This window comes from Sciurus vulgaris, assembly GCF_902686455.1.
Source record: "Sciurus vulgaris genome assembly, chromosome: 14".
Taxonomy (NCBI): domain Eukaryota; kingdom Metazoa; phylum Chordata; class Mammalia; order Rodentia; family Sciuridae; genus Sciurus; species Sciurus vulgaris.
Genome location: NC_136475.1, coordinates 86,718,911 through 86,746,028, shown reverse-complemented (window position 1 = coordinate 86,746,028; position 27,118 = coordinate 86,718,911). Strand labels below are relative to the sequence as shown.

At 49.4% G+C, this 27,118-nt stretch overlaps 1 protein-coding gene across 1 annotated transcript in view; it reads right to left on the bottom strand.

Moving 5' to 3' along the window:
* CYRIA (CYFIP related Rac1 interactor A) overlaps positions 1-18,922 on the bottom strand; it is a 56,881-nt gene extending 37,959 nt beyond the window's left edge. The window contains exon 1 of the mRNA XM_079111145.1: positions 18,713-18,922. The gene's annotated coding sequence lies outside the window, so the exon portion shown is untranslated. The remainder of the gene's footprint in view (positions 1-18,712) is intronic.
* Positions 18,923-27,118: the final 8,196 nt, after the last annotated feature.

The window sequence follows — 27,118 nt, the reverse complement described above, 5'->3', positions numbered from 1 at the left end:
TCTCCTCGCTCTGCCGTCAGTGGAATCTGCTAACTACAAGGGAACCACGGATGTGCTGAGCATCAGGAAACCATACCCCAGGGAATGACATTTGACATGTTCAGTGCAGTGTACTGCTGGAGAACCAACCACTCTCTGACCTTCTCCACGACCTGTCTCACACCCCTTTTTCCCTCCTGGAAAGGGGCTTTCCAGGAAGATCCCCTTCTACCCAAGGCCAGGTCTGCCAGAGGATTAACTTCCAGGAAGGAAGAATAGAGTGGACCTCCAGCCCAGGGAAATGCTGTCCCCAGCTATTCTGTCCTTAGGCCCATTCATCTCCCATGAAAACTATTTACTCTTTCTCCAAAATGGTGTACAGCCACCACTTCCTGCTCCTCTGTGAAGAGGACAGTTAAGCCCAACTACCTGATCCTCCTCTGAGTTCCACACATTGTGTGACTCAGGTGCACTTGAACATTAGTGAGTCTGCACACCTTTCCTCCTGTCAATCTGCATTGCTGGCTTGCTGCAACAGGCTCAATTATTCTTCAGAGTTGGAGAAACCCCTCCTACCTCCCCAGCAGACTGGAGGAGACCAGTCCAGGTTCAGCTTCAGACGTGTTTCTGGGGATCGCATGTGATTTTAGGAGAGTGATGACCACAATGTATTTAGGCTGAGAGACAAGATTCAGGGTTGGAGTGATCTGAGGGGCAGCCGCTATGGTGGCTGCTGTCGGTGACACTCTCCATACTGTCCTGGAAGGCCAGGGACACCTCTGGCTCCTCCCATCAACCATTAGCTTGCATCCAGTATATTGTCCCCACAGAAAGGGACCCGGCTGACAACTAATATCCCACGTGGCTCCGAGATACTTCCTCCTGGTACCTGCAGAATTCCCTTAGACAACATTTACACTACTCACTTTGAATTGAAGCAAAACAAACTACCAGCTTCGTAATAGTTACCATCAGCCTAGGTTGTACAGGAGGCAAACTGAGTGGTTTTAGAAACACTTCTCAACTAAAAGAAAGTCGCATTTTAAAACGATATCACTAGCTGCTTTTCAGTGGGACGTGGGGTGGGGGCACACCAAAGCAACGAGGCACTCAGTTTCCCAGTTCCAGGAGTCTGACTCTGCTGAACCAGATCAGCAATAGTAACTGGCTGGGCGGGCTGCAAGGCCCTTCCCCACCTGCCACTTCTGTGATGGAGTCATGAGGTTTTCTGTTCCGTTGTCCAATGTGTTGCCAAGAATCCAGAGACCATCTCAATCCAAGATGAAGGAGGGAAACGGCAGTGGAGTGAGTCTATTAAGCACTTTCATCTGACAATAAAAATGAGTTAATGGCTAGAATGTGTTTTCGGAACGTTTTAACACCACAAGTAATGGCACTCAAATGGGAAAAGGCTTTGAATATTCTCATCGATCATTAATACCACAGTGTCCCTCAGAAGGGCTTGGCATTCTCTGCGGACTACAAGCTGCTGGAGTCCAGTTGTAAGGTAATCCATGGGAATTCTCAAAAAAACACCGAGAGACCATTATGGAATTGAACAATTAAGTGCAGGTTTAAAATAGCCCTTTCAATATCTGAGTTCAATTTCTCTAAAATAGACTATTACCTCATCACAGCTAATTTTCCCATAAACACCAACATTACAGCAGCAAAAAGTCTCCAAGAAATGAGGGCAAATTAGGTTCTTTTTTAGGGAAGGGAAGTCAACGTGTCCCTCAGTATGGAAGCAATCAGGCTGGGCTCGCTCCGGACCAGCCCGCCACTGGGAAACTCTGAGTGAATGTGTTCGCCTTCACTTGTGAAATCAGGAGGAAACCATTTGGAACACCTGTTGCTTACCTAGGAAGCTGACAGCTCCAGCACACCCTGGCGGGAAAGAGATGCCACAGGCAGAGCAAGGGGCCCGGAGACGCAGGCACTGGTTTTGGAAATGCCCTTCGCTCCTGTGTTGTGCTGGGCAAGAAGCTCAGGCTGTCTTGGATGGCTGCAGCTTCAGTCGAGACAATGGCAGGGGACAGCAGACACCACCTGGGGCTCGGGGCTGCTCTGAAGCCAGTGAATAGGATTACACAGCCTGTCTGCTCTTGTGAGGACAAACCATTCCTCTTTCTCAGTGATGCACATAAACCTCTTTTGGGGAGAGCGGAGTTGCCAGAGGAGCCTCACCAAACCCTCCCTGGATGAGAGGCCTGCTCACCTGTCTCCTGGCTCCTCCCCGAGCTCCTCCCTCAGTTTCCACTTGCTCCACCAGGCCGCACAAGGCCAGGGCTCTTTCTTCACTCCTTTCTCACCCTCCCTGGAGAGACCCTCCTGTCTCCAATTTCTACCCATCTGCTGAGGACTTAGCTTGAGGAGTCCGTCTCTGTCCCCAGCTGCAGGCCCACACATTGGGTGAATTCTCCACAGGCACAGAAACTTTGGGGGGGCCCTAACATGCTCTCTTTGTACCCTCCCAAAGTCCTCCTTCTCCCCAGTGTGACCAAAGCCATTCGCATTCATCTGGTTGTATCACCAGGAGCCTGGGCACCATGTGCGATCCCTCCATCGGCCTCACCTCACCTCCTGCATCAGCCCTCAGCGAGCCCTCTCAGGTTAAGGCCCCACGCCTCCACGCCTCTCGGGGTTCCGCTCCTCTCCCCTTGGAACCATTCCCTATTGTCAGTACCCTCATTCCTCTCTCGCTGCCCACCTGGGACAATTTAGGCTCCCCAGATTATTCATCACCATCAGGATACAGAGGAATTTCATGTATGAAGTAAGTGCTGCTGAATGAAGTCTCTTCCGTTTCGTTATCTTACGATATGATTTTTAAAATGTTTTCTCCTTCTCTCTGCCTGGCTTCCACCCCGCCGGCAGCTGCAGCACACATCTGTTCCTCAAGTTTCTCTGCCTCCATCCATAGTTCTCTGACAGGCGGTGAAATATGACCTGTCAGGTCAAGGCACAGGGAGCCCAGGTACTACTGAGACATCCTGAGAAGAAAAAGCTCTCCCTGAAGAGTCCAGCAGCCCCCAGGTCACAGCCTGACCTGGCCATGGTTTTCAGATGTCTGGTTTTTTTAAACTGAGGCCCACCTGGGTACCACAGGCAGCTTTGGAGTGGATGTGTGATAACATTGGAGGATTAGTTCAGATGTATTTGGGAAAATGTGGAAATGTGGGATGTCAAAATTATGTAAGCATCAAAAATAAAAAACAATCACCAAAAGCCATTTCACATACTGAAACCCTGAAGAATTTGAGGCCAAGGGAAGTTGGTATGCTCCATTAAATCTCAAGCTTCAAGCATGTCCAAAGTGCCCAAACTCACTTGAAATCCCAGAGACAGGTGTGGCTCTGCCTTTGTTCCCTGTTTCTGAAGGAGCAGTTGCTTTGGTTTCAAACTACCCTTCACTGCATATAAACCTAATGTTTTAAAGCAAAAGTCCTGGTTGGAGCCCCAGGCCAGCTACGAAGACCCTGGACCTCAGCCTGGGACAAGAAGGTGGTCACAGGGAGAGTATGCTGCAGGAGGCCCAGAGCTGCCTGGGTGTGGGGCTGCTTCCCGAGTCAGCCCCCGGGCGGGGACACATGGAGTCGGCAGGACAGAAGGAAGGTCGGTGGTATTCAAGGCTGTAAATCCAGTCCGAAGCTCCCTTTCAAGTTTGCAGAGTGCTGGTGAAGCTCCTCTGTACTTCAGTCAAGAGAGAACTCAGACCTGCTGCGGCTCCGCCTCCTTCTTGCTGCTTCTTTCTTGACTGTCTCCTTGGCCTGGAACACCCTTTCTCTCTCCGCCTGCTGTGGATGTCCTGTCTGTCTTTCAACCAAATCAAACAGCTTTCCTCCCAGAAACCTCCTTCCTGACCCCCAGGAATAATTAACAGCCTTTCCTGCTGTCGATTCCTTCCAGGGCTAAGTCTTACTCATTTGCAGCATGACTTCAACCACTCCCAGCCGCCACCCACCCAGGCTCCAAGCACAGGGCCAGATCTCTTCATTGACGTTCTCTGAAATGGAGTCTGGGGTTGGATAAACAGCTACCACAGGGCGATAACCACAAAGATGTCAACTACAAACTGACAAAACAGTCGTGGTGAGGAACAGGTGAAGACAATAGGCCTGTCCTATCATTTTTGAGAGCCTGACCCTTTTGTTTTAGGATCCCACACAACTTTTATCAGTCTTTTGATAAAAACGCATACATGGGACTGGAGTTGTGACTCAGTGGTTGAGCACTTGCCTAGCATGTGTGAGGCACTGGGCTCGATTCTCAGCACCCCATATAAGTAAATTAATAAAAATAAGGGCCTATCAACATCTAAAGAAATATTTTTTAAAAATGCATACGTATGCAGACTGATACATTTTCTGGAGGTGCAATAAATACACAGAGGTCTAGGAATGGAAACCCCTCATGTAACCTGAAATCATGAATTTCAGTTCACAGGCATCCACGCCAAAGGAGGAACGTGTTTCTAAGTGTGTGGATCATGGAGTCAATCGCTCCAAAAAAAAAAAAAAAAAAAAGGAATCGTTTAGTGGAAACAGCATGAGCATTGGGGGCCTTAGGAGAGTCATTCTACTCTTTAGAATCTGAGTTTTTCTTGTTGGTAAAACACAAATCGTAATACTCCCATTTCCGCTGTTAAGTAATTCAGAGGACTTAAGTACCTAGGGCGGTGTCTGGTGTGCAGCAGGATCCTCTCTCCCTTTACTAGGTAACACTAGTTACCTGCGCCCCCTGCCGGTCATTTAAAAAACTGCAACAGTCATCTTCCTTTCAGCAGTTGATTCTGCGCTATTGCTTGGGAGTGGGGGAAGAAAGCCGGAGCAAACCACCACCTCAGTGAAGAGGGAAGCTGGGTGCTGAACAGCTGCTGTGGGCTCATTCACATGGCTATTAATCATACAAGAGCTCATTTATGACAAACACAGGTCACTCCCTTTGCATGACAAGGAGCAGGGGTCCACAGAGCCCCATTATCCCAAAAAAAACACAGCATTGTGGGCGACATGGGAGAAGCCGCGTCACACACACAAGCAGACATTGTAAGGCTGTTTGCACAACCCCGTCGTGCTCCTCGCGGATTTCCTGCCAAGGAGACATTGAGATCTCATGGAGTCGGGTGCAGACATTTGCTCATTCAACATGGCTTCAGGCAGTGGGCTGCAGAAACCCGGTGCATGATGCCCTCTCCTGGCCATCTCTGGAGCTGCATGCCCAGGACACCGATGATAAACCGCGCAAGATTCCAGGCTCACACTTTATAAAGAGTGCAATGTGGTCCCAGGGAGTTCTGTGGTCTAGAAACCCTATTAGCTTTGGGACATTGGGCGAGTCATCTCAGATTTTCACTTCTAGATGAGAATCTACAGAACTCATTTGACTGATCAAATACAGAGTGTGCCTGCCCCTTGGCCAGGTGGGCATCATCAGAATTCCTCTGGAAACAGGAAAGGCAGCCAACAAGCGCCTACTGGTGCTGTGTTCAGGGCAGCCAGTGTGGAGAGCAGACCTGAGACCTTATCTTCCTGGTGCCCTCTCCCTGACGTTGTCATCCCCACTTTAGACATGCGTGTCACAGCTGTGTGTTGGCACAGATGGCATTGCATGTTCCTGTGGGCACTGCTTCACCTGGCATCTGAAAGACTCCACCTCACCACAGTCTCAACTCCAGGCTGCTGGTGAGCTGGCAGAAATGCCCAGACAAGCCGTACTTTTTGAAATGGGAAAAAGGCCACTCCATTGAACTTCAAATGAGCTGTGATCTGGAGGCTGGTGTTCAGCAGAGCCACCTCACGCTCAATATATATTTTTCCTTTTGATATCTATCGCCATTGATTTATATAACCACTCAACTTCTAGAACAGGGTCTGACACGTAGTAGGAACTGTGTATACACATGCACATGCACAATATGGAATAATTGAAAACATTCAGCCAGTAAGACACTGTGGTCCCCTGTAATATCCCCTCTTTTAAAAAAAGCCTTCCTCCTCCATCTCCCAGGAGAGAGGAGATTCTGAGGTCCTCCTAGCACACTGGGAGCTCTCTCTCACTGCTCCAAGGACGCCTCCACTACCCTGTGGGATCCAGAGCCGACTCCAGCCCTGAGTGTGGTCTGAGCAGCAGGCCCCTGTCGTCCTCCATCTGGACACTGCATTGCCACCGATGCTGCCCAAGATCGTACTGAGAGCGTTTGGCAGACAGAGCACACTACTCATATGTATTGAGCTACAGCCAAAAAACCATGGAATTGAGTACTGATCCCTTACTTAGCTGGATAATACTAACAGCTTCCGTAGAGTGCGCATGTGTTCTGTGGTGGACACTGTGCTGAACACTTCATAGACATTGTCAAGTTCAACCCACAAATCAACCCTCGGTGCATGCACCATTTCTGGGTCTCGTTTACAAATAAGAGCACTAAGCCAAGTTGAGTAAGTTGCCCAGGGTAGCTCAGCTATCAACCGGCAGGGTGGGAACATCTACCAAAAAACCCACAGTCTAAGCTACCAGGCTTATTCGCTTATCTGATATTCCAAAGCCATTGGTAGAGGCTGTGAGAAACAGAAAATGGCAAATGGCTGTGATCTCGGGTCAGGGCCAGAGGGTGGTGCTGCAGAAGTCACTCTAGGGGAACCACTAAGCAGCTGGGGCCTTGAGCCGTGTGGCATCGAGTCAGGTTTCTAAGAGCCAATCGGTGCAGGCAACACTGGGGAAAGTTTCCCGGATGAGTGACAGCAGGATCTGAGGTTCAAAAGAGTAACAGGAAGCTCATCTGGACGAGAATGAAGAGAAGTGGCCAATTCAAGGGAAGGGAAGTGTGCAGCCCGCGAGTGGGGTCCTCACCAGGGGCATCCTGTAGCCATAATCAGTAGGCGTGCTCTGGGGGCAGCAAGGAAGAAAGGTCAGGAACATTGACTAAGGATTGATTATCTAGGAACTTTCAGCTCAATAAGCAGGAGTGGGGAGCCTACTGCATGTAAATGCGGATTGGCCCTCGGGCAGGTCAGAGAAGGTCATTGTGTAACCCTGGCCCGAGGGACACAGAAGACACCAGTGCTTATAACACTAGCAAGTGCCAGAGTCACAGCCTCTGTGTGGAAGTCTCATTTTAGCCGCTTGCTTGCTGTGGGATGCTGGGGAAGGTCAGTTCCCAGCCCTGAGTCTCATCCTTATCATCTGTAACCCGACAGCACCAGGCTGATCAAGGAAATGCCTCCCAACATTCTAGGGTTTTATCCAGTGAGAACGTCAACAATTCCCAAGTTTGAATTCAGGCCGTTGTGATGTTAGACCATGAGCTAAGTTAATTAGGAATGGAATACGTGGATTGAAGACACAGAACCGCACATCAACAGCACTTCCATGGGGCATCTGTGGACTTGTTCCCTGAAGCTCCCTGGATTTCTAGTTCTTTAGAAAAGATGGCATGAGAGAGTCACGGCACCTTCAAGAGTACTATGTTATGTCAAAATGATCCATACTATGATCATGGAGTGCCAGAGTTGATCTCTGTGAAAAAGAAGTAATTCAGAAATCACATGGAAGGTATAAACTGCTAAAGAGAAGTTGCTCTCAAGTCCTTTTGTACCTTGAGATCATCAAATGTCACGTAAGGTGCCGCTGTGCTCACTACAAATCATTTTCGAGTATTCAATGAGGCAGGTCCAATATCTGGACAGTCTGGCCTAATCCAGTACCCTAAGGTCTCCTGTGAGCCTCTGTAACTCATATTCTTTCCCTTTGGAATTCTGGAAGCGAATGAGAAGTTCAAATCAGGCCTCACTGCAAGGGTAATAACAGTCAACCCGTGACATTAGGCACTAGGTAGAGGATTGTTTCCAAATACTGAAGCCATGTGCAATGGCTTTCATAAAGATTCCATGAAATGACTGAACAGTGCTACTAATAAAGATCCCAAGGCTTTGGAAGCCCACTTAACATTCCCCAGGAAATGGCAGAATGTTGTTGGAATGAGTCATAAACTTTATCAAAATTTCTACAAACTGTAAGTATAATAAAAATTTCTATGCTGGCTCTGCTCTGTTCTGGCTCTTCTCATATCTCACCTCACGTTCAACACCTCCGCCTGATCCTCACCTCCACCTAAACCCAACACCCGCTCCTTGCCCTTGGCATTCATACCCAGGGTAGGGCTGACCTTTTTTTTACTTCTTCAGACCCCAACATACGTACCTGTATATCCTGTATATATTTCTATCAAAAAATATAATATCGGGGGTGCAGTGAGGGCAAGTCTCCCTCAGAGCGCCATCCTCCATTCCTAGCCCGATTCTTGGCAGTCTAGAAAGTTGCGGGACAGCTACTGTACACCTGCTCTTTACAGAGGCAAGAGCTAAAGGAACCTTGGTCCCTGAGGTCTGGGAGAACAATCTGGTAAGGGCAAGAAGCCACGTTCAAAGACCATGGTGACAGGGCAGCTCTTGTGAAAAGCCTGGGGAAGGGTGCAGAAGAGGAGGTGACCCATCAGGCTGGAATGGTCTGGAGAGGTTTCATGCAGAAAGGGGTCTGGGTCAGGTGGAGGAGAGGGAGATACTCCCACGGACGCCGGCCATCCACAAGGCCAAGAGCTTTGGAGGAGGAGCCGCTGGCCCTTCCCTGGCTCTACTGGGATCTCCCACTGGGTGGGGCGGATGGCGATGAGGGGTCCTCGGAACAATGGCCGTGGCAGCCTGGGCAGCAAGAGCTGTTGGCAGATCCCAGTCTTCTGGTGAGGATGAAGTGGCCAGACCAGTTTTCCCATGTGGCTCTTAGACCTCTTCTGAAGCAGACCACTGCCAGGCCATGATGGCTGTCCCAGCCCTGTCCTCCGTACTCAGGGGTCAATTCCGCAGTCCTCTCCCATCACACATTCCCACGTTCCCCATCGCTCCTGCTATCCTGCCTGCTTCTCCTTCTAGAAGGGAGGGAATGGGATGGGACAGGAACTGGGCTCAATTACATCTGTACCCACAGCAGGCCGTCCAGGGAATGTGTGTTTTTTGGACAAATTAAAGAATGAGTGGATGAGGGATGGTGTGGCGCCACAGCTGGATCCAAATGACTCCTGTTTGAGGTCCCTGCCATCAATCACTTGGAGAGAGAGAAAGAGGGAAGGAGGGGAGGGAGGATATGCAATACAGGGAAAGAGGAGAGGACAGGAGTAAAGAAAGAAGGAAGGAGAGGAGCAAAGGTAACAGGAAGGAAGGAAGGGAAGGAGGGAGGAGGAGGGGAGGGAAGGAGAGAGAAGGGGGAAGAAAACTTGTTCTATCACATTCACACCTGGCTTAATAGCTTCACGACTAGTGTCAGGCCTGGGAAGAAGCCGTCTGGGGACCACGCTGTGCTTGAAAGTTAAGAGGAAGAAAATCTGAGTCATTAGAAAAGCAAAAGATGTCCTCAATGATTCACAAATGAACTTCTAGAAATGGAGCAGGGTTTGAAACGAGCCCGCCTCCCACCACTCGCATGAGATGGCCAGCGACTCGTGGGCTCCTGCCTCTGGTCCCGCCTGTGGGCTTTGCAAGGCTGAGCTCTGAGAAGTTCCACGTCAGCAAGATGTTAATGCAGAAGGCACATCTCCCCAAAGCGGAAGTGGATACAAACTCTGTGGATGCTCACTGACATAAAGATACCCACACAGGGAGAATGTGTGAGGCTGGGAGACCCCGTGTATCTTCAGAAATGGTGCCTGCTGCTTCCTCCCCAGGGCAGGGGGCAGCAGGGAGGGTCCTGTTACAGGTGAAGACATGCATTCTCAACCCCAGTCCTAGTACCTACACAGCGGAGCTGACACAGAGGGCCCTGATACTGAAGTCCCAGAGACTCAAAAGGTAACTTCACCTTTTCCATCCAAGCCTCCACCTCAGTCAAAAGCTCAGGATCCAATAACCAGCAGCCGAGGGTGGAGCCCGCACTCAGAGTCACTGCAGAGGTATCTGGTTTCGTCCTCACCAGGGTCCTCCAACACAGGTGTGGGAAGGGTCTTCAGATTTCCTATGTTGTGTTTTTCTGCTGAAATGGAGCTTCAGCGCAAGAGCTTGCAGTTAGGTGCTTTATCCACTAAGGGGCATTATCCTCTTGCCTGAAAAATGCCAGACCTTGTCAGGAAGGTACTTGGCACAAAAGCAGAAGTTAGCTGAAAGACAGAGGAGCAGAGAGATCCACCCGCAATCCTGAATCTGTACTAAAGGACACTCCTCTCAGGAGTTTGAACTCACAATGGTAAGGAATGTTCATTTCATGTAGACACTCACTCCCTACTTCTAGGTCATTTCAAAAATATTAGTCTTTTAACCCACTTTGCCAGAAATGGAGCCAAAGTGTTTGAGAAGGAAAAAATTAATAGATTCAGCCATTGGGCTTAGTAATTATCTTCTCCAGCCCCTTTGACTAATTATTCTAGATACATGTTTTCTATCAAAGAAATAGCTGTCTTGTTCCTGGACCAACCTGACTCCGGTTGCAAAGTATAAAGAGGTTGAAACCCACTGGCACTCATATCAACACGCATCTGTGCAGTTTGTCGTAGTGAAGCCTCCATTTAAAATGTTATTTCAGATCTGGAAAATGCGCTGGAAATGCCAAGCAGGAGAGGTGCCAATCCTCAACTGGTGACCTGCACCCTCAGGCCTGCACTCCTAGATGGACAGGCAGACAGAAATCCGAGCCACTTCCACAGAGGAGGTCCTGCAGGAAACTTGCAGTACACAAGCAGACGCAGCAAAGTCCCAGTGGAACTTCCCTGTTTAGATTAATAAACCCAGACCACAATCAAACCAAGCAAACAAACTCCCAAAGTTTATCTCTGACTTTCTGGGGGAGGGGGAGTCCTGCTGCTGACTTGACCATGCTCCATCCTGATGCGCTTCTCCTGCTGCTGCGGATCCCAGGCTCCTGTTGCAGCGCACAGGATGGCACTCTGCAGGCTTGCAGGCTGCACAGACAGATGGAGCGCCACTGGGCTCTTCCTTAAATCCACTCAAAGATAGCAAGTTGCTGTTCAGACACGAGGTCCTGGGCTGCTCCTGAGCTCATCCCCTCTGAAAGCCCAGCGCAGAATGGAAAAGCCATTGAGGAGGGAGTGGGGTGACCTCCCTCTTCAGCAGCCTCTTCTATCGGGGCTGAGCTGGCTGCTGCCTTTTCCTAACCCCCAAATCCCCCACAAAGTAGTTTCTCAGATAAGGAAACTGAGACACAGTGGATTGCGGAACTCCCTCCAGATCACATCCCCTGGGTGTCTCCCAGAGACACAGGCATGAGCCGCTCTTATCCACAATCCAGCATCAGCAATGAATTTTCCCAAATGTATGTATTTCCAACCATGAAATACAAACTGGCTTTCTCTTCTTTGAGCTTTCTAGGCTCCTGCCGCCCTTGGCCTGGTCAGGGGTCCACGGCATCAGCATCTGCTAGGTGTCTGCAAGCCCTACCTCAGACCTACTGAGCAGATCAGCATTTCCACAATCCCCAGGTGCTTCAAGTTTGGGAACCACCACACTGGACTATGAATTTGAGTTTGAAGTTCTAGCATCAAATCCCCTTTCTGTCCTCTATCTCCCAAGTACACGGCTGTTTTAAAATTGGCTACTAAATGGGGAGCTTCCCTCATGCTGGCTTAATAATCACTTTGTTTACGAAATGGGTTATTTATTGATCCAAATTGGCACTTAAAAAAATGTAACCAGGGATAGGATTTGCCAAGTCCTCATGTGGGCCAGACCTGGTCCTAGGTGTTTACATACAGCATCTCCACCCAGTGTCTGGACCAGGAGGCTATAAAGCCTTCACCCTTTCTATTACCAGAACGGCCTCCACCCTCCCTGCCTCAATTTACTCACTGGGAAAGAAGTCATGAGAGAGAAGGTAGACCAGAGCATCTCCCATTTCCCTCTGCACAAACCTGGATGAAATTTCCAAGGCAAAACTCTCCCTGTAGATCTTTGTTATAGCAGAAAATCCAGGTCGTTAAGTGCAATAAATGCTTATAAAAATCAAAACAAAACAAAAAACAGAAAAGAATCAACCCCTTGTATGCAGCAATTAATGAGTCTGACCCTAATATTTTGTCCCTCACTGACCAGGCAGGGCAGCTAGCAACTCTCTGAACTGTTCTAGCGGCTCAGCACCCGGGCCTGGCCCAGTGTGAACTGGTGCAGAAGTGCCCACGGCAGGCGCCATGTTCCACCCTCCACACAGCCAGCGCGTTGGCATGGTGACGCCGGAGGCAGTCTTCGCTTGATTCATCTCTTCCCTTGCGCTCTATTATCACTGTGTGAGATCTTGCCCCAGAAGGACAGAGAAATCCTGAGGGTGAGGTCTGATGTCAGGGGAGAACAAGCGGGTCTTTGTCGGGCCCTTCAAGGGGACTGGGCCAGCCCTGCGCAGGCCGTGCACAGAGGAAGCCTGTGCTTGCTCAGACTGGAAGCAGCCAGGAGACGGGCTCTGTCCCCTGCAGTGGGGACCCTCCGCTTGCACCTCCTAACTTCTCTTCTTCCTCTGACACTAGATTGTAGCCAAGAGGAAAGACCTGCCCCTGGGACTTGCAAGCATTTGCTCTGGGAAGGCGCTGAGCAGGACCACCTGCCCACACCCCAGCGCCAACGATCCTTATCAGACATTTCTTCCTCCTAGCCGATCTCCTTCTCCTATTTATGATGGTGCCTGTGCCCAAGACCCTTAGTCAATTCTGCCACCTCCCCTGCCTCCTGATTCCACACTGACTCTTGACCTCCTCACCTCCTCTGCAAACAAACCTCCCTGATCAGAAAACGCCCTGCTCTGGTCTTCCAGTAGCCTTCCTGGATTGTTCCAGTGGCATGCGTGGCATCCCATGCCAGTGAGCTCCATGCCCTTCACCGTTGCTAACTTCAGCTTGGAAGCCCATCTAGGACTCACTCTGCACCCAGGAGCTGGTGAATAAAACAGGCCTTCCGTGACTGGACCACTCCTTACCCCAGAACCTCATCTGCAGGGAAAATTCTCAGAGGTTGTAGGTCAAACTAAAACCAGCAAATGCAAATGGACCCTTACCCTGAGCCAGCCCCACTCTGACGCTCTCACATACTCACTCTTTAATCATCACAGCAACCCGCAAGGCTGTCAGCTTTCTCATTAAACAGATGAGGAAACTGTTGGCTGGAGAGGTTTGAGAATACGCCCGACATACCAGCCAGCAGGATTTGAACCCAGGCAGGCTGGCTCCAGAGTCCGTGCTCCTAACGACACTGCATGGAACTGTATAATGGCCACACTTTGAACCAATTTTGCCTGATGGACAATATTTGTTGTGTGGGATTTCTAATAACTAGGTTCATAGGCCACTGCCTCTGAAAACGTCATCCGATTTGCAGGCTCCTCGTATCCACGCTATGGCCGCTGCAGGCAGCTAATAAACTGTCATCTCTCTTCTTCCTTGACTAGCAGCAGGGTCAAAGCTCCAGGACAGGAGAGGAGAAAGCTGACATGCTGGGAGGGGGGTCCTGTGAGGGGCACTCTGTCCTCAGAGGAGGCACGGGCCACGCTGCTTTCAGCTGTGACAGTTCTGCCTGCCTCCTCCACCAGCGTGCACCCAGTCCCAACCCTGGGTCTCTTCCTGTTTGCCAGGGCTGGGGAAGTCTCCATCCTGGGACCAGTGGGTGGGCAGCTTAGGTGTCCCAACAAAGAAAGGCAAGCTCACCCTCAGGGCTGGACCAAACACCCAAGCTTGAGCTTGTTCTCCTAGTTTCCAGCCCAGAAGAAGGACAAAGAGCCCCCAGGAAGCCACAGGCCTGAAAGAAAGGAGTGGCCCAGGGTTTGCATGCACCCAGGCTCCCGCAGAGCCTTATTTTCTATCTGTCTTTCTCCTTCTTTTCTGCTCCCTTCCTGCCCCCTTCCTGAGGGCACCAGGGTAGGCGGGAGGGCAGATCAGGAGGGAGAGCGTGCCAGAGGGGAAGCCAGAGAAGATGGTGCTGCCCCTGAGGACAGCGCTGCCCTTTCTCTCGGCCACTCCCTCTTCCCTGGGTCTTTTCTTCCTCCTTATACAAACCTTTTTGAACTTTGCTTTTTATGAAAGGAAATGCTTACCCCCCTGGGTACAGAGGGCATCAGAGAAAATTCCAGTCGAGGTCTTTCCTTAGAAGATAAAGAGAAGAAACCCAGGCCTTATGTCTTTCCACCAGCCCAGTCCAGCAGAGGAACTCGGAGATCCCCAAGAGCAAGAGATCAGATGGCCCTGGCTACGGTGAGGGTGCCAGGTCCCCCAGGAGGAGAAGGAAGGGGAAGGAATGTCATGGACTTAGAGATGGCTCAGTATGGTGGGAAAGCTGCACCGGGTCTGCAGCCAGTCAGCTTCCTCATAAGGGTGGGGGTCCCCTGACCCTGCTGCATTCACAGGGCTTCCAGAAGGAGCCTCAGGACTCCAGCAAGACATCTCTGCTCTGCACCATGTGCATCTGAAGTGCTGTGTGAGGGGCCTGGTCAGTCACACCAGGCTCCATGATGGGTTCTAGGGTAGATCTTCTGTGATATGCACACACAGACACACTCAGATACAGGAGCGTGCACGTATGTAAGTATAAACACAAACCTAGACATGTCTCGGTAGGTGTGTGTGCACTGCACACCCTCCCAAGAGGAACGTAAAGGACATTTCGCTGGGGAGAGGCAGACTTGGCTCTCCATGGAGGTGCCTTTACCACCAGGAAACCACAGTGCAATCCATGCTGTCAATCAGAATTTCTGGAAGATAGAGATGGATTCCTCCTCTTCTTTCTACTTGTTTCTTGGTCCCCCTTATCTTATTCTGTTCCCTAACACCTCCATGGGGTCAGAGAAGAGATCAATTCAAATTAGTCAATTGCTTCTTTTTAGTCACTGTTGGGAACAGGGTGGGAGGATGAGGAGGTGGCGACTAATGGGTTTTAAACAGCAGGGTTGAAGCATTCTCTGGCATGCGGAGCTCTCTGGCTACTTCCTCCTCACCACCATCAGAGGACAGAGTGTTGGCCCCTATTTATAGAGTGTCGGTCTGTACCTGGAGTGTCTCTCTTCCAGTTCCCAACTCCTACTCATCCTTCCAGCTCTTGGGTCCCCTCTTGGACAGTCCCTGACATCCCAGGGCAGAGAACATGCTCCCTGCTCTGGGTCCACACCACCTAGTTCACCCACTGTGTGATCCTGGCAGTTGGCTCTGTCTCTGAAGATGACAGATTCTGAGGACTGGACCGTGTCTCATCTGTCTTGCTCACGGGTTCAGCAGTGTCTGGCATGGGAAAGGTACTTAGGGGTTTTCTGTTTCATGAACAAGTGTTTGTCAGAGATAAAACTCCTATTTTAGTATTAAATGGAGAGAAGATTAAAAGGTAGAAATTACCCATTTGTTTTATGACAGGAAGAAAATGTAAAGGACCTAAATTCCCTCATTCCTATGGGAAGAGCAGGGCTTGTGCCAGCCATTCCCTCCTTCTAGAAGCAAGGCTCATGTTCTAGCAGTTTCCGCAGTCTGTGCATGTGAAACCCTGGCCAGCTCAGCTCTGGCTGGCACACTCCATGGTCATCAGCACTATCGAGAGTCACCTTGCTCACCTTCAGAGGGGACTAGGATCTCCACACGGGAGGAGGAGCAAAATGAGCACTTAAAGGAACTGCAGGCAGGCAGTGAAATCAAACTCTTTGTTTTCTAAAATGCCAATCTTCCCAGGCTATCTACTTTTGCTTAAAAACTGTGTAACAGATCTATGCTGTCTTCAGCATAGAATTAAACCTGTTGGCAGCGTGCTGGCACCTTCAACTTCCGCTCTGGGTGTCCCTTGGTCTCAGAACTACCTCACCTCCCAATCCACAACTGCAAGGTGACAACATGTCCCCTGGGAACTTTCCTGCTCCAGGTCAGGAGCTCCTCTGGGTTCCCTACCAGCCAATCTTACCACTGAGAAATGTGTACCATTTGATCACCAGCACATCACCCAGTGAGATCACAGACAACTCAAGGGCAGGGGCGAAATCTACTCATTCATCTCCAAGGCTTGGCACCAGCACTGATGTGTAGGAGTCACCCCAAAATATTCGCTGAATGAATTGATCCTCCCTCTACCTTCAAGCAAGCCTTAGTTCTGTTATGTAAGTGAATTCCAAAAGAATTGGTAGAAATGACCTGTGGGAGGTTCCAGTGGAAAATTTCTACTCTAGCAAATTGGTTCTAGGGTGACCAAATGAGGACAACTGTTTACTTTGACCTAATTTATTGATGAACTTCTCCAAGGAGCTTAGAACAAGCACCAGGCCAGCCCCTAAGGACTGAGCCAAGACTCATTCATCTCCAGAATCTCAGCAGCCAGGAAGCAATAAAGGTTGCTGAATGAATGACTCACACACTACCGGGTAAAAGCAACCATGTTCCATGTTCTTTGGATGCTTTAGAGACAGGGCCTTTGCAACGTGCTGGGGAGGAGAGAGGAAGGGTAGAATCTCTGGAAAAGTCAACCAGAGCAAATGTCTGAGTCCTCCAAGGCCCTGCACGATCTGCCCTCTCCTCCTTCCACCATCTCCTTGTTCCTTCTACTCTGCTCCCCTTGGCTTCTTTCCATTTCACAAAGGTCAAGAACCTTGGTCCCAGGAATTCCTTCTAGATTCGTTCCCTCACTTTCGGCTTTATTCATTTACTTTTGTCTGCTTTATCTTTTTCCACAGCAGTGAACACTGCCTGCTGTAATATATCTGTATGTTTGTTACTCGTTGATAATCCCTGACCCTACATGGCTGTAGCTCCCTGAGAACAGAAACTTTGTTTTGTTCTGTTCTATATCCCCGTCACCAAGCGGCACTGGTCAGGTGCCACATAACACATGCTCCATAAATATGTGTTGAATGAATGAACCAGATGGACAAATGCCCTGGAGAACAAGAAAACAAGGAGGAATGTCCTGATGAGAAGGTGCTTGAACTGACCTCTCTACTGAGTCCCAGACCAGGACACCTATCCCAGGTCAACTGACCTCCTCCCCGAGGCCTTAGAACTATGCTGGTTCAAAGTGAATCTGTTGAGAGCGAGTTAGTTACCAGCCAACCCCCCAGTGGAACAAGTATGGAGTCAGGGCAAGCAGAGTGTGGGCCCCGAAGCTGACAATGACAGAGGACAGCTGATCTGGTGAGGGTACTCCTGTCAAGGCCCTGGAGCAGGAAGTTCTACAGAGGGGAAGCTCTGAAATCAAAGCCTGGTGACAGCTTCTCTCTCCTTTAATAGGCTGGGACTTAATGGTATGGAGGACAAGTCCTGCCCCTAGATTCTAGGCACAAGTTCTGAATGGAATCTACTATGGGATCAAATGTGTGTTTAAGTCACTCTATAAAAGCTGGGTGGGGAAAGGAGCTACCATTTTCTGTGGTCTACTGGAATCAACAAACCACGCTAATTCATTATCTCCTTCAACCCACCCCACCAGCCAGTAGCACAGAAGGTACTGTCCACCATCTTCCAGTTGTGGATACAGACACTCAGGAAGTAAAAACAATCTCAGCAAAACCACTGAGCCAATAGATAGCAGAGTTGAGTGTGAAATCGGATCTAGTTGCAAAAATTCTTCCTCCTTTGAATGATGCCAGGGCTAGCAGAACACTCTAGAGAAAGAACCACAAGAAGGAGAAAGGAAGGCAACAGGAGCTCACCCTGTTCACCCAAGAATGGGAATCTGGTATAAGGAGCCAGTCCAGAGCTACAGGGAGGTCAGGAGTGGAAAGTGCCTTAGAAGCCACCTTGGCTTTCCTTCTGTCCTATGCTCATGAAATGTTTCAGGTTTTAGCTTTCAAGGAAATTCAAGATCATGGTTGAAAAGAAGCTTCAGGTCAGAGGACTAGAGCAGGGAGAATCAGCAACCAGGGAACATAGAGGTGTGTGGCCTCAGTGCCTTGGTATTTTCTACCCACACCCTGACCTGTTCATGGTGAGTCCCAGGGCCTGTCTAAGGGAGATAGGCTAATAAGGCAGAGTCCAAGGAGCGGAACCCACCATTATCCTTGAGTCAACTGAGAGGAATGTCAGTCCAATCAGGCGCAAATTGCATAAAGACGTTCAAGAAGATGTGGCCATGTCCTCGCACATAACAAGAAAAATGGCCATAACTGATTGAAAGGAGCTAAGAGAGGAGAGACAGCCAATGTGCTGGTGCTCAGGAGAAGGGTGAAGGGGGCTGAGAGGTGCAGAGATTCTTGGGTAATAATTTCATGCACTGAATTTGTCTCTAAGACTGTCATAGCAAGCATGGTGCAAGTCAGGTCTCTCACATGAGACCCCAGCCCTGTCTTGGGTGGCCTCCTGCTTGTCTAAATCTGGTTGGCCCAGAGGGCAGAAAGGATGCTTAAGCACAGTCTTACATGGATAGTACAGGACCAAGTCCCCACAACTATGGCTCCAACCAGCTCTTGCCCTTGTACTTCATGCCTGACTGAAAAGACTGAAATAGAACAAATCCCACTGAGAATACAGCTAAAGAACCCAAGGCCCTCTGACCACTCCGAAATTACAGCTTCCTCAAAATGCATGTCAATCACTATTCACATCCTCTTTGTTGTTCTTTAGATGTACGTGGTGTTGGGAAGCACAGCTTCCAATCGCAGATGACGACAAATGTGGTAAAATGACTGTCCTTAGTACTTCCAGGGGTTCTGTGAACATGCAAGTTACACCCAGCTTACACCATCACCTTGGCTATCACAGTGCTGTCTGCTAAAATCAAAGCCAGGGGCAAATTACCTGGAAATCTCCCCTGTGATTCTGTTTCACCAAGCCAGGCTGATGGGACGAATCAGCGAAGCAACTGTCAGGCCACGGCAGGTGGGGCTTCCCAAATCAGGAGGTGGCTCCTCAGAGTCCCGCAGCTTCTCTGTCCTGAAGGCAGTGATGCCCTGCCACAGGGAATACAAGAGGCTACTGTGAGAGGCAATTCCTTGTCCTCCTCTGGTCATGCTACTTTTTTTTTTTTTTTTTTTTTTTAAGGAGAACAGAGAGAGTGCAAGGATCAGAAGTTAGCAGGGCTGAGGGACATCTATGAGATAATCTTATGATGGACATCTATGAGATAATCATCTAAGAGATATTCTTCCACTTTATACTTGGGAAAGTTGAGGCTCTCAGAGAAGAAAACAGCCTCATTCAAGGATCAGCAATGTGGGGGTAGAATCCAGACTGACCTTTGGAATTTTCTAGAAAGCAGCCACATGGGCAGGCTGACTTCTCAAACAAGTGGTCATTGACCCTGAATGGGAAGCCTTTTTTTTTAAACAGTTTTTGGGAAGGGGAGGTGGCACTTTCTCCAGAGTACTGTTTTTGTAGTTTACCACAGGGAGCTAAATTAGTAAAACAGTCCACCTCGGGCATGTGCTGGGGTGGTTCTTCTTGTTTCTCATTAGGAAAATATTGTTATGGAATACCGTGACCCAGGGACACAGTGGTGGGTGGGCTCTGCTTTTCCACGACAGCCAGTAGGCCTGTCTCTCTCCATGTCTCAGAAAAACACAGTAACAGATACGGACTGTCCTCCCACGAGTCCCATTTCTTCTGGGATTTTTCTTGCTGTCTCTTATTTGAACAGTCACTCTTCTGGGTAGAAAACCAAATCATGGAAAAAAGCAGGGAGTTTTCACTTATTAAGTAAATCAGATCTGCCAGGCACAGCATGTGAATTTTATAGATTTGCCCTCAAAAAACTCTTGAGAGGTACCATTAACTCTATTCTCCCAAAGAACTAGGACATGGAGCTTTCCAGAGCTGGAATGTTCAGGGGAGTCATAAAGGGAATACAGGGCAGAACCAGGAAGGAGCCTACATCTAACTACTAAATCTGCTTTCTGTCCATTGGAAGTGGACTATATTTATTGGGCCCAAAACCAGGGATTGTCTGTTTCTTCCAATGTTTTAGAACAAATGCATGAAAAAGATTTTTGAAGACTGTGATTGTCCCAAGGACATAAAGGATTATTCGCGTTTGATTGGGTTTCAGATGGGAGACTCTGAAGGCCATCGCTTCCTGCTGGGTTCCCCCAGGGGGCTCTGGTGCCCCAGGGAGGCTGGGCTGGACCCAGCTCTGAGCAGCCGCAGCCTGAGGGCACTGCAGGAAATCATGATTATCAACGCCTGGGCTTTGTTCCTGTTCTCAGACAGCAGGGACAGGCCAGGAGAGATGGGGTGGGGGTGGAGAAAGGGGAAGAGAAAACAGGAAGTGAAGGGGGGAGGAGGGGAGGAAATGATAGAGAAGACACAGCAACTTTGAAATGTCCTTGGCCTGGTGAGAAAGTGACTGCTGAGCAGACGTGGGGGTGGGCCCAGTGTCTGGGGAAACCAGGCTGTGACGGGAAAGTGGGGGTCCCCTCGAGTCCATTTCCCATCGAAGAGCGCGGCCTGACGCAGGGCTGCCTCCCACAGCCTGTGCGGTCCTTGAGGACGGGGGTAAGGCTGTGGACCTCACCTCTGGGCTGAGACCGAGTGCCCAGGTGGGTCACAAAGGCTCTGGGAATGAGAAGCTCCTGCCGTGGTCAGGTGTCAGGGAGAGCTAGCCCGTGCCCACCACTTTCTTTCTCAAATGTCCTCGAAACTGTAACCTGTTCCCAGCGAGCCTGAATAGGACTGGTCTGTCTGCCTGGGGCCCTGCTGTCCTCTTCCCAAAACCACAAGGACCAGCAGGCCCCGCTGAGCATCCTCTACGTCATGACTTGAAGGTGCGACCAAATATTTTCCTTTCCATTTCGTCCACCCTGCTCACTTACAGAGGCTTATAGAAGTCCCCCACTCCAGACGCACCTCCTGAGGAAGAGAGTCACCGAGAAACTGAACAACCACACCAGACGGAACTCCAGTGATAATGACCCGGTAGTACCTAATACCAGTACTACTCCGCAGCTCCTGAGAGATCGCAGGGCCCGAGCAGGCAAGCCCTCCAGCACCTCCACTGGGGTGGTTCCCCCAAACTGGCTGTGCATTGGGGAAGTTCATAGAAGGACCCAGCCCAGAGAAGGAGGCTGGGAAATTCAGATCCCTAAAAATCGTCTGTAGTCACTGACCTGGCCTGGCCCACGGGCAAGCCCTGGGATAACAGGCACATCAATGCAGTTCTCACCATGGCCCCAACCCCTCCTGTCCTCGAGAGGAGATCACAAGGCCCGACAGGCAGTCTCAAGGTCCCGTAGCTTCCAGGGATCTGCCCGGGCTCTGTAAATTATTCCCCCACTATCCAAACAAACAGAGCAGCAAGAAGGAAGTGTGTCTCTGAGAGGAGTCCAAGCCGTTTGAAGTGATTGCCCAGGGTTCGCTTGGGCGCCACCCCGGGCCCCAAGTCCAGAAGGGAGAACAGAAGTGAGCAGGGAGGAAACCGTCTCAACTGCCTCATCTCTGTACGGCAGCACCTCGCAGTCCTCCAGCACTACTTTGCTCCCGCCACTATGACTGTGGAGGCCAGCTAGCTCTCCCGGTCGCTCTCCTCCATGCCTGGCAGGGATGGGCACACCAGAGACAAGCAGAAGGTCAGGCTGCTGTAGCTTCTAGTGAGAGCGAAGTTCTTTCCAAAGGCATCACCTTTGCTCCTCTTAGGAGAGGTATAAGCCGAGAGGGGTTTCCACATTCTTAAGACAGGGAAGCTGAAAGTCTAGAGACCTGAAGTGACTTCTTCAGGGCCACAGAACCAAGCCTAGAATAGCATCTCCTGATGACTTCCGGTGCAGGGGTCTTCTCGCCATCTCAGGCCCCCACCACCGAACACCATTCAGTCGAAGGACTGAGGTATAGCTGGGGAGAGCTGTGTGTCTTCAAATCTGAAGGGTTCTGGAAGTGGGAGACAAGGCAGGTGGGTCCGAAATACCCCATTGCCACTGTCCAGGCTGGGCAGATAAAGGACCCAAGGTCCAGTGTGAGAACGGATTCAAAGACCCAGCTTCCCAGAGCAGCGCAGTCTCTGAGTCAGAAGCTCTTTATGTGGACTCTCTCCCACAACACCAGAAGATAGCCTCTTCAACAAATGGTGCTGGGAAAACTGGAAATCCATATGCAACGGAATGAAACTAAACCCCTATCTCTCACCCTGCACAAAACTCAACTCACAATGGATCAAGGACGTCGGAATCAGACCAGAGACCCTGCATCTTATAGAAGAAAAAGTAGGTCCAAATCTTCACCTTGTTGGCTTAGGATCAGACTTCCTTGACAGGACTCCCATAGCACAAGAAATAAAAGCAAGAATCAATAACTGGGATAGATTCAAACTAAATAGCTTTCTCTCAGCAAAGGAAACTATCAGCAATACGAAGAAAGAGCCTACAGAGTGGGAGAAAATCTTTGCCACTCATACTTCAGAAAGAGCACTAATCTCCAGAATATATAAAGAACTCAAAAAACTCTACACCAAGAATACAAATAACCCAATAAACAAATGGGCTAAGGAAATGAACAGACTCTTCACAGAAGAAGATCTACAAGCAATCAACAGACACATGAAAAAATGTTTACCATCTTTAGTAATAAGAGAAATGCAAATCAAAACTACCCTAAGATTCCATCTCACCCCAATTAGAATGGTGATTATCAAGAATACTAGCAACAATAGGTGTTGACAAGGATGTGGGGAAAAAGGTACACTCATACATTGCTGGTGGGGCTGCAAATTAGTGCAGCCGCTCTGGAAAGCAGTGTGGAGATTCCTTAGAAAACTTGGAATGGACCCACCATTTGACCCAGCTCTCCCACTCCTTGGCCTATACCCAAAGGACTTAAAATCTGCATACTACAGAGATACAGCCACAACAATGTTCATAGCTGCTCAATTCACAATAACCAGATTGTGGAACCAACCTAGATGCCCTTCGATTGATGAATGGATAAAGAATCTGTGGTATATATATATATATATATATATATATATATATACAATGGAATATTACTCAGCCATAAATAATAATAAAATTATGACATTTGCAGGCAAATGGATGAAATTGGAGAATATTATGCTAAGTGAGAAAAGCCAATCTCAAAAAACTAAAGGACGAATGATCTCGCTGATAAGCGGATGATGACACATAAAGGAGGATGGGAGGGAGGCAAGAATGAAGGAAGGAGGGACTGTATAGAGGGAAAAGAGGGGTGGGAAGGGTGGGGGGAAGAAGAAAAAATAACAGAATGAATCAAAAACTATTACCCTAGGTAAATGTATGATTACAAAAACGGCATGCCTCTACTTCACGTACAGAGAAACAAGATGTATCCCATTTGTTTACAATAAAAATGAATAAAAACATAAAGAAAAAGATATGGCTAGTACATTTTTCCTCCTAATGAGAGAGAGGACATTAAGGGAACTTTGCAATACTTAGTATCATCTCAAAGTACTGAGACAGCAATAAAAAGAGAAAGTTCATCTTTCCTAAAAAAAAAAAAAAAAAAAAAAAAAAAAAGAGCACACACCCACATGGAGAAGGAAGAAGGGCGGACTTCCAGGCAATAACTAGCTGACAGGCATCAGGAGCTGACTGTGAGTAGGGACAGCCATGCCAGGCTGGCACCACCTTTGCCCCTTCCACAGATGTGGGAACTGGAATAAAGAATGGTGGGGTCACTTGTCCAGGAACTCACGGTTCGAGTGGCTCCAATTCCAGTCTCAGCCACTGTGCAAGACCCCCAGAGCTGCTACCAGAAAAGGCAAAAGAGTAGAAAGAGGATGAAGCAAATGCACTAAGAACAGATGGCACTTTGTTCAGAAAGAGGGAAGGAGGGGAGGAGGTCTCCATGCAGGCTGCATGGAGAGGCGCTCTGTGGGCAGGACCAGGAGTTGGTCCTGGGCCTCTCTCAGATATCAGTCCACCAAGATCAGCCAGTACCAGCAACTGATACCCTTGTTCTGGGCATCACTGACTCCCACACTCATGAAGGAGAAAGTTGCTGGGCCTGGGAGGGAATGGAGAAGACCTGAGATGGTTCATGGGTGGGCAGAAGGGATAGTGCCTTGGGAGCCCAGCTTCCATATCCCAGAAGGACAGAGCAGCTGGGCTGGCAGGGAAATGACTCTCTACTCACAGTATGGACTCAGAGCATGCCCTCCATGTGGCTCCTGGCTCCTGGGGAGTGGACCAGTTTCAGTGTCGCAAAGCTGGGAGGTAGGGCAGAACAGGGTCACTATTTCACAGATGGTGACTAAAGCCCAAACAACAATAATTTGGGCATAATTAATGGTAATAACAATAATGCAACTACATTTGTCTGCGTCTAGTACGGGTCAGGCAGTAGGCGGGACACCTGACAGAAGATTAATGAGCGTGCAAACTCCGGGAGATTTGTCAGACAACTCCTAAGTTATAGTAGAGATAAGCTAAATAATTTCATGAAGGTCAAAGCTAGCCAGCTATGAGAAAGGATCTGAACCACAGTTCATATGCCATTTTGGCCCATGATCTCACCTTGCAGCCGCACTACTGTGAAATGGGGAGGTGACCTACCCATGGCTGTGAAGGTGCTAACCCACAGCCAGCTTCTGAGCTGCATAAGTACCCAAGCACGAGGCTTTACTTAAATATGTCATCTGCACTGCCGTTAACCCCTTCTACAAACGCAGTCACATATAATTAGGGTGAACCTAAAACTTACCATCCAAACCTGGATACTAAGAGTACAAGGTTGTATGATGAATCAAGGACAAGAGGAAAACCCTGGGCTTGGACCCAGTGACAGATGGTCACCTAGTGTGATCCTCGGTCCCTCCTCATTCTAATGTGCAGTTGTGCTAGAACTTTCCTGTACCCTTCCCCACTTTCTAATCCACACAAATACCCCTGAGCAATAGTTCACCCTCCCCATGTGCACCCACTATCTCCCAGGTTCCTTGAGCTCACAGGCCTCTCACAGGAGACTGGCTGCGCACCTTGATTACGAGGTGGTCATGCTGTGATTGACGTGGGGTGGGGATAGTTTTAGCAAGACATCTGAAAGGGACTGATAGGCTCCTTTTGTCCTGGAAGCCCAGAAACTGAACCCCTCGCTGTTCCGACAATCAGCTCCATGGCCCTCTTATCTCGGGTAGCTTAAGGCCACTGGATGGGCCAGCAGCTCAGGGAGTAGCAGTTGTTACCAAGGCCCAGACCCTCTGGAGAGTGCAGGCTACTGCAGGGTGCAAGCCCCAGTTTCCTCAGGGACCAGGCCACTGCTCCACATGGCCCATCCTGCTCCACTGCCTCCTGTCCCAGAGTGGGCAGCTTGAGCCTCTTTGGCCCCACTGGGCCTGCGGAGGAAAAAGACAGCATTTAAAGTCTGATTTTGTTTTACTTCTGCCCTGTATTCTTAGGAATCTTGGGGCCAAGAGGAAGAAAGAATCTGCTGTTCTTTTGAAACCAGGAAATCAGTCTTGAATCCAACTCACACGTGAATACAGGTAAAGTAAGATACCAACAAGAATGCAACAGACCTGTGTCCATCCTCTGAAGGGGCTGTTCCTGACATTTATGCAGTCATGGACTATCACCAGACTTGTGGGCTGAGGACTTTTTGAGGCATGAGAAAAGACTTGCAGCTCTGAACAGCCCTAAAGCCCAGGTGGGATTTAGGCCTCACCTGAGGTCATACAAACAGCAAGCCTTTTTTGTTTATTTGCAGAGGGAATTCTGCAAGTGATGAGTTCTGGTAAATAGTCCTCCAAAGCAGGGCACGTGTGCAGGGTGCAGGTATAGACGTGGACTTCTCAGGGGGTGTCATTTGATGCACAACAGCTATTACTATTATTGCTATTAATATTTGTATTTTGTGTTATTCAGGAGGCACCTCAAGGCTGAAAGAAAGGAAAGGATGTGTCCAGTGCAGGCCAGCCAGCAGGAAGAAAAGTTGGGGCTAGCACAAGCCTCTGAATCCCTGTCAAGTTTCTCAGACTCTCAAGCTGGGAAATTTGTGGTGGTATCCCAGCGTGGGATCATCCTAGGGACCAGAGAGTAAATGACAGAGGTGGTCCTGGCTCAGGTAATTCAGGTGGGTCAGAGGTCAACCAGCTGATGATGGTCGTGACGGTCATGATGGTGATGGGGCAGGACTCGGACTTACTCACTGAGCCCTGTGTGCTAAGACCTATGCTGAGCACCACGCAGATGTTACCTGCATTCCTGCTGATGTTCTTACCCAGATCTCACAGATGAGGAAGCAGAGAGCACCTCAGAGAGGACCTCAGAGAGCTGAGACTGCCTCCCCAGTGCCAACCCTGAGCAGTGAAGCATGCGTGTGGAGCCACTTCTACCCTTGCCCAGGCTCTGACCCCTGTGCTACACTCCAAGGAGGAGAAGGCAGGCCATCCTCATGGATGTCATTCTGAGTCACCGGATGGACAGGGCAGTTGCAAATGGCCAGGGGTAGCAGAACAAGAACAAGAGGGTCTCTACTCTCAGACTCATATCTGTTCCGTCTTCCAGGTTTAACATCTGTCTGAGATCTCTGTCAACCCTGAGCAGCCATTGAGTCCAATGGACTGCAGCCATCAGGAAACTACCAGCTCTTCAGTGAGTGCACATCTCCCTCCTGAAATCCAATCCAGGGGTGGGTCCTTCTCCTGGACGCTGCATCTGTTGTGCTCCTTACTCTAGTGGGCAGCGGGGGATCCATTTGAAACCCGATGAGATCAGCCTCCCCATCTCTGCCACTCTGACAGTCCTGGGCAAAAGGACAATTAAATGCCAGACACTAGACACTTTCACCATCACATATGTGGGGTGATAAGGGACACAATGTAAGCGGGTTTGAGACACCAGAAGCTAACACCATGCCTTGTCCCCATCAGCCAGGCAGCAATAAGATAGGAACAAACAGTTCAGACTGGAGTCTGCCCACTCCCAGGCCACGCAAGCCAGGAGGATGCCCACAGCACAACATGTTGCAGGAAGCAAGGAGACTGGTCTATCCCGAACTTGGTCTCGGCTGGACTTTGTGACCCTTAGTCACCATTCTCTGATCTTCAAATAAAACTATGGATAAATACAGATTATATGGAGATATATACCCACAAGCCTTTTGGGGTTACTTTGAAGTTGAAATGAGCTTTGTCTTCCAAAGTACCATAGCTATTTGTGTTCATGTTTTATATCCATCTGGATGAAAAATTCCTAGGAGGACAGGCCATGTCATCTTACAGGCTATTGTACATAGCCCAGA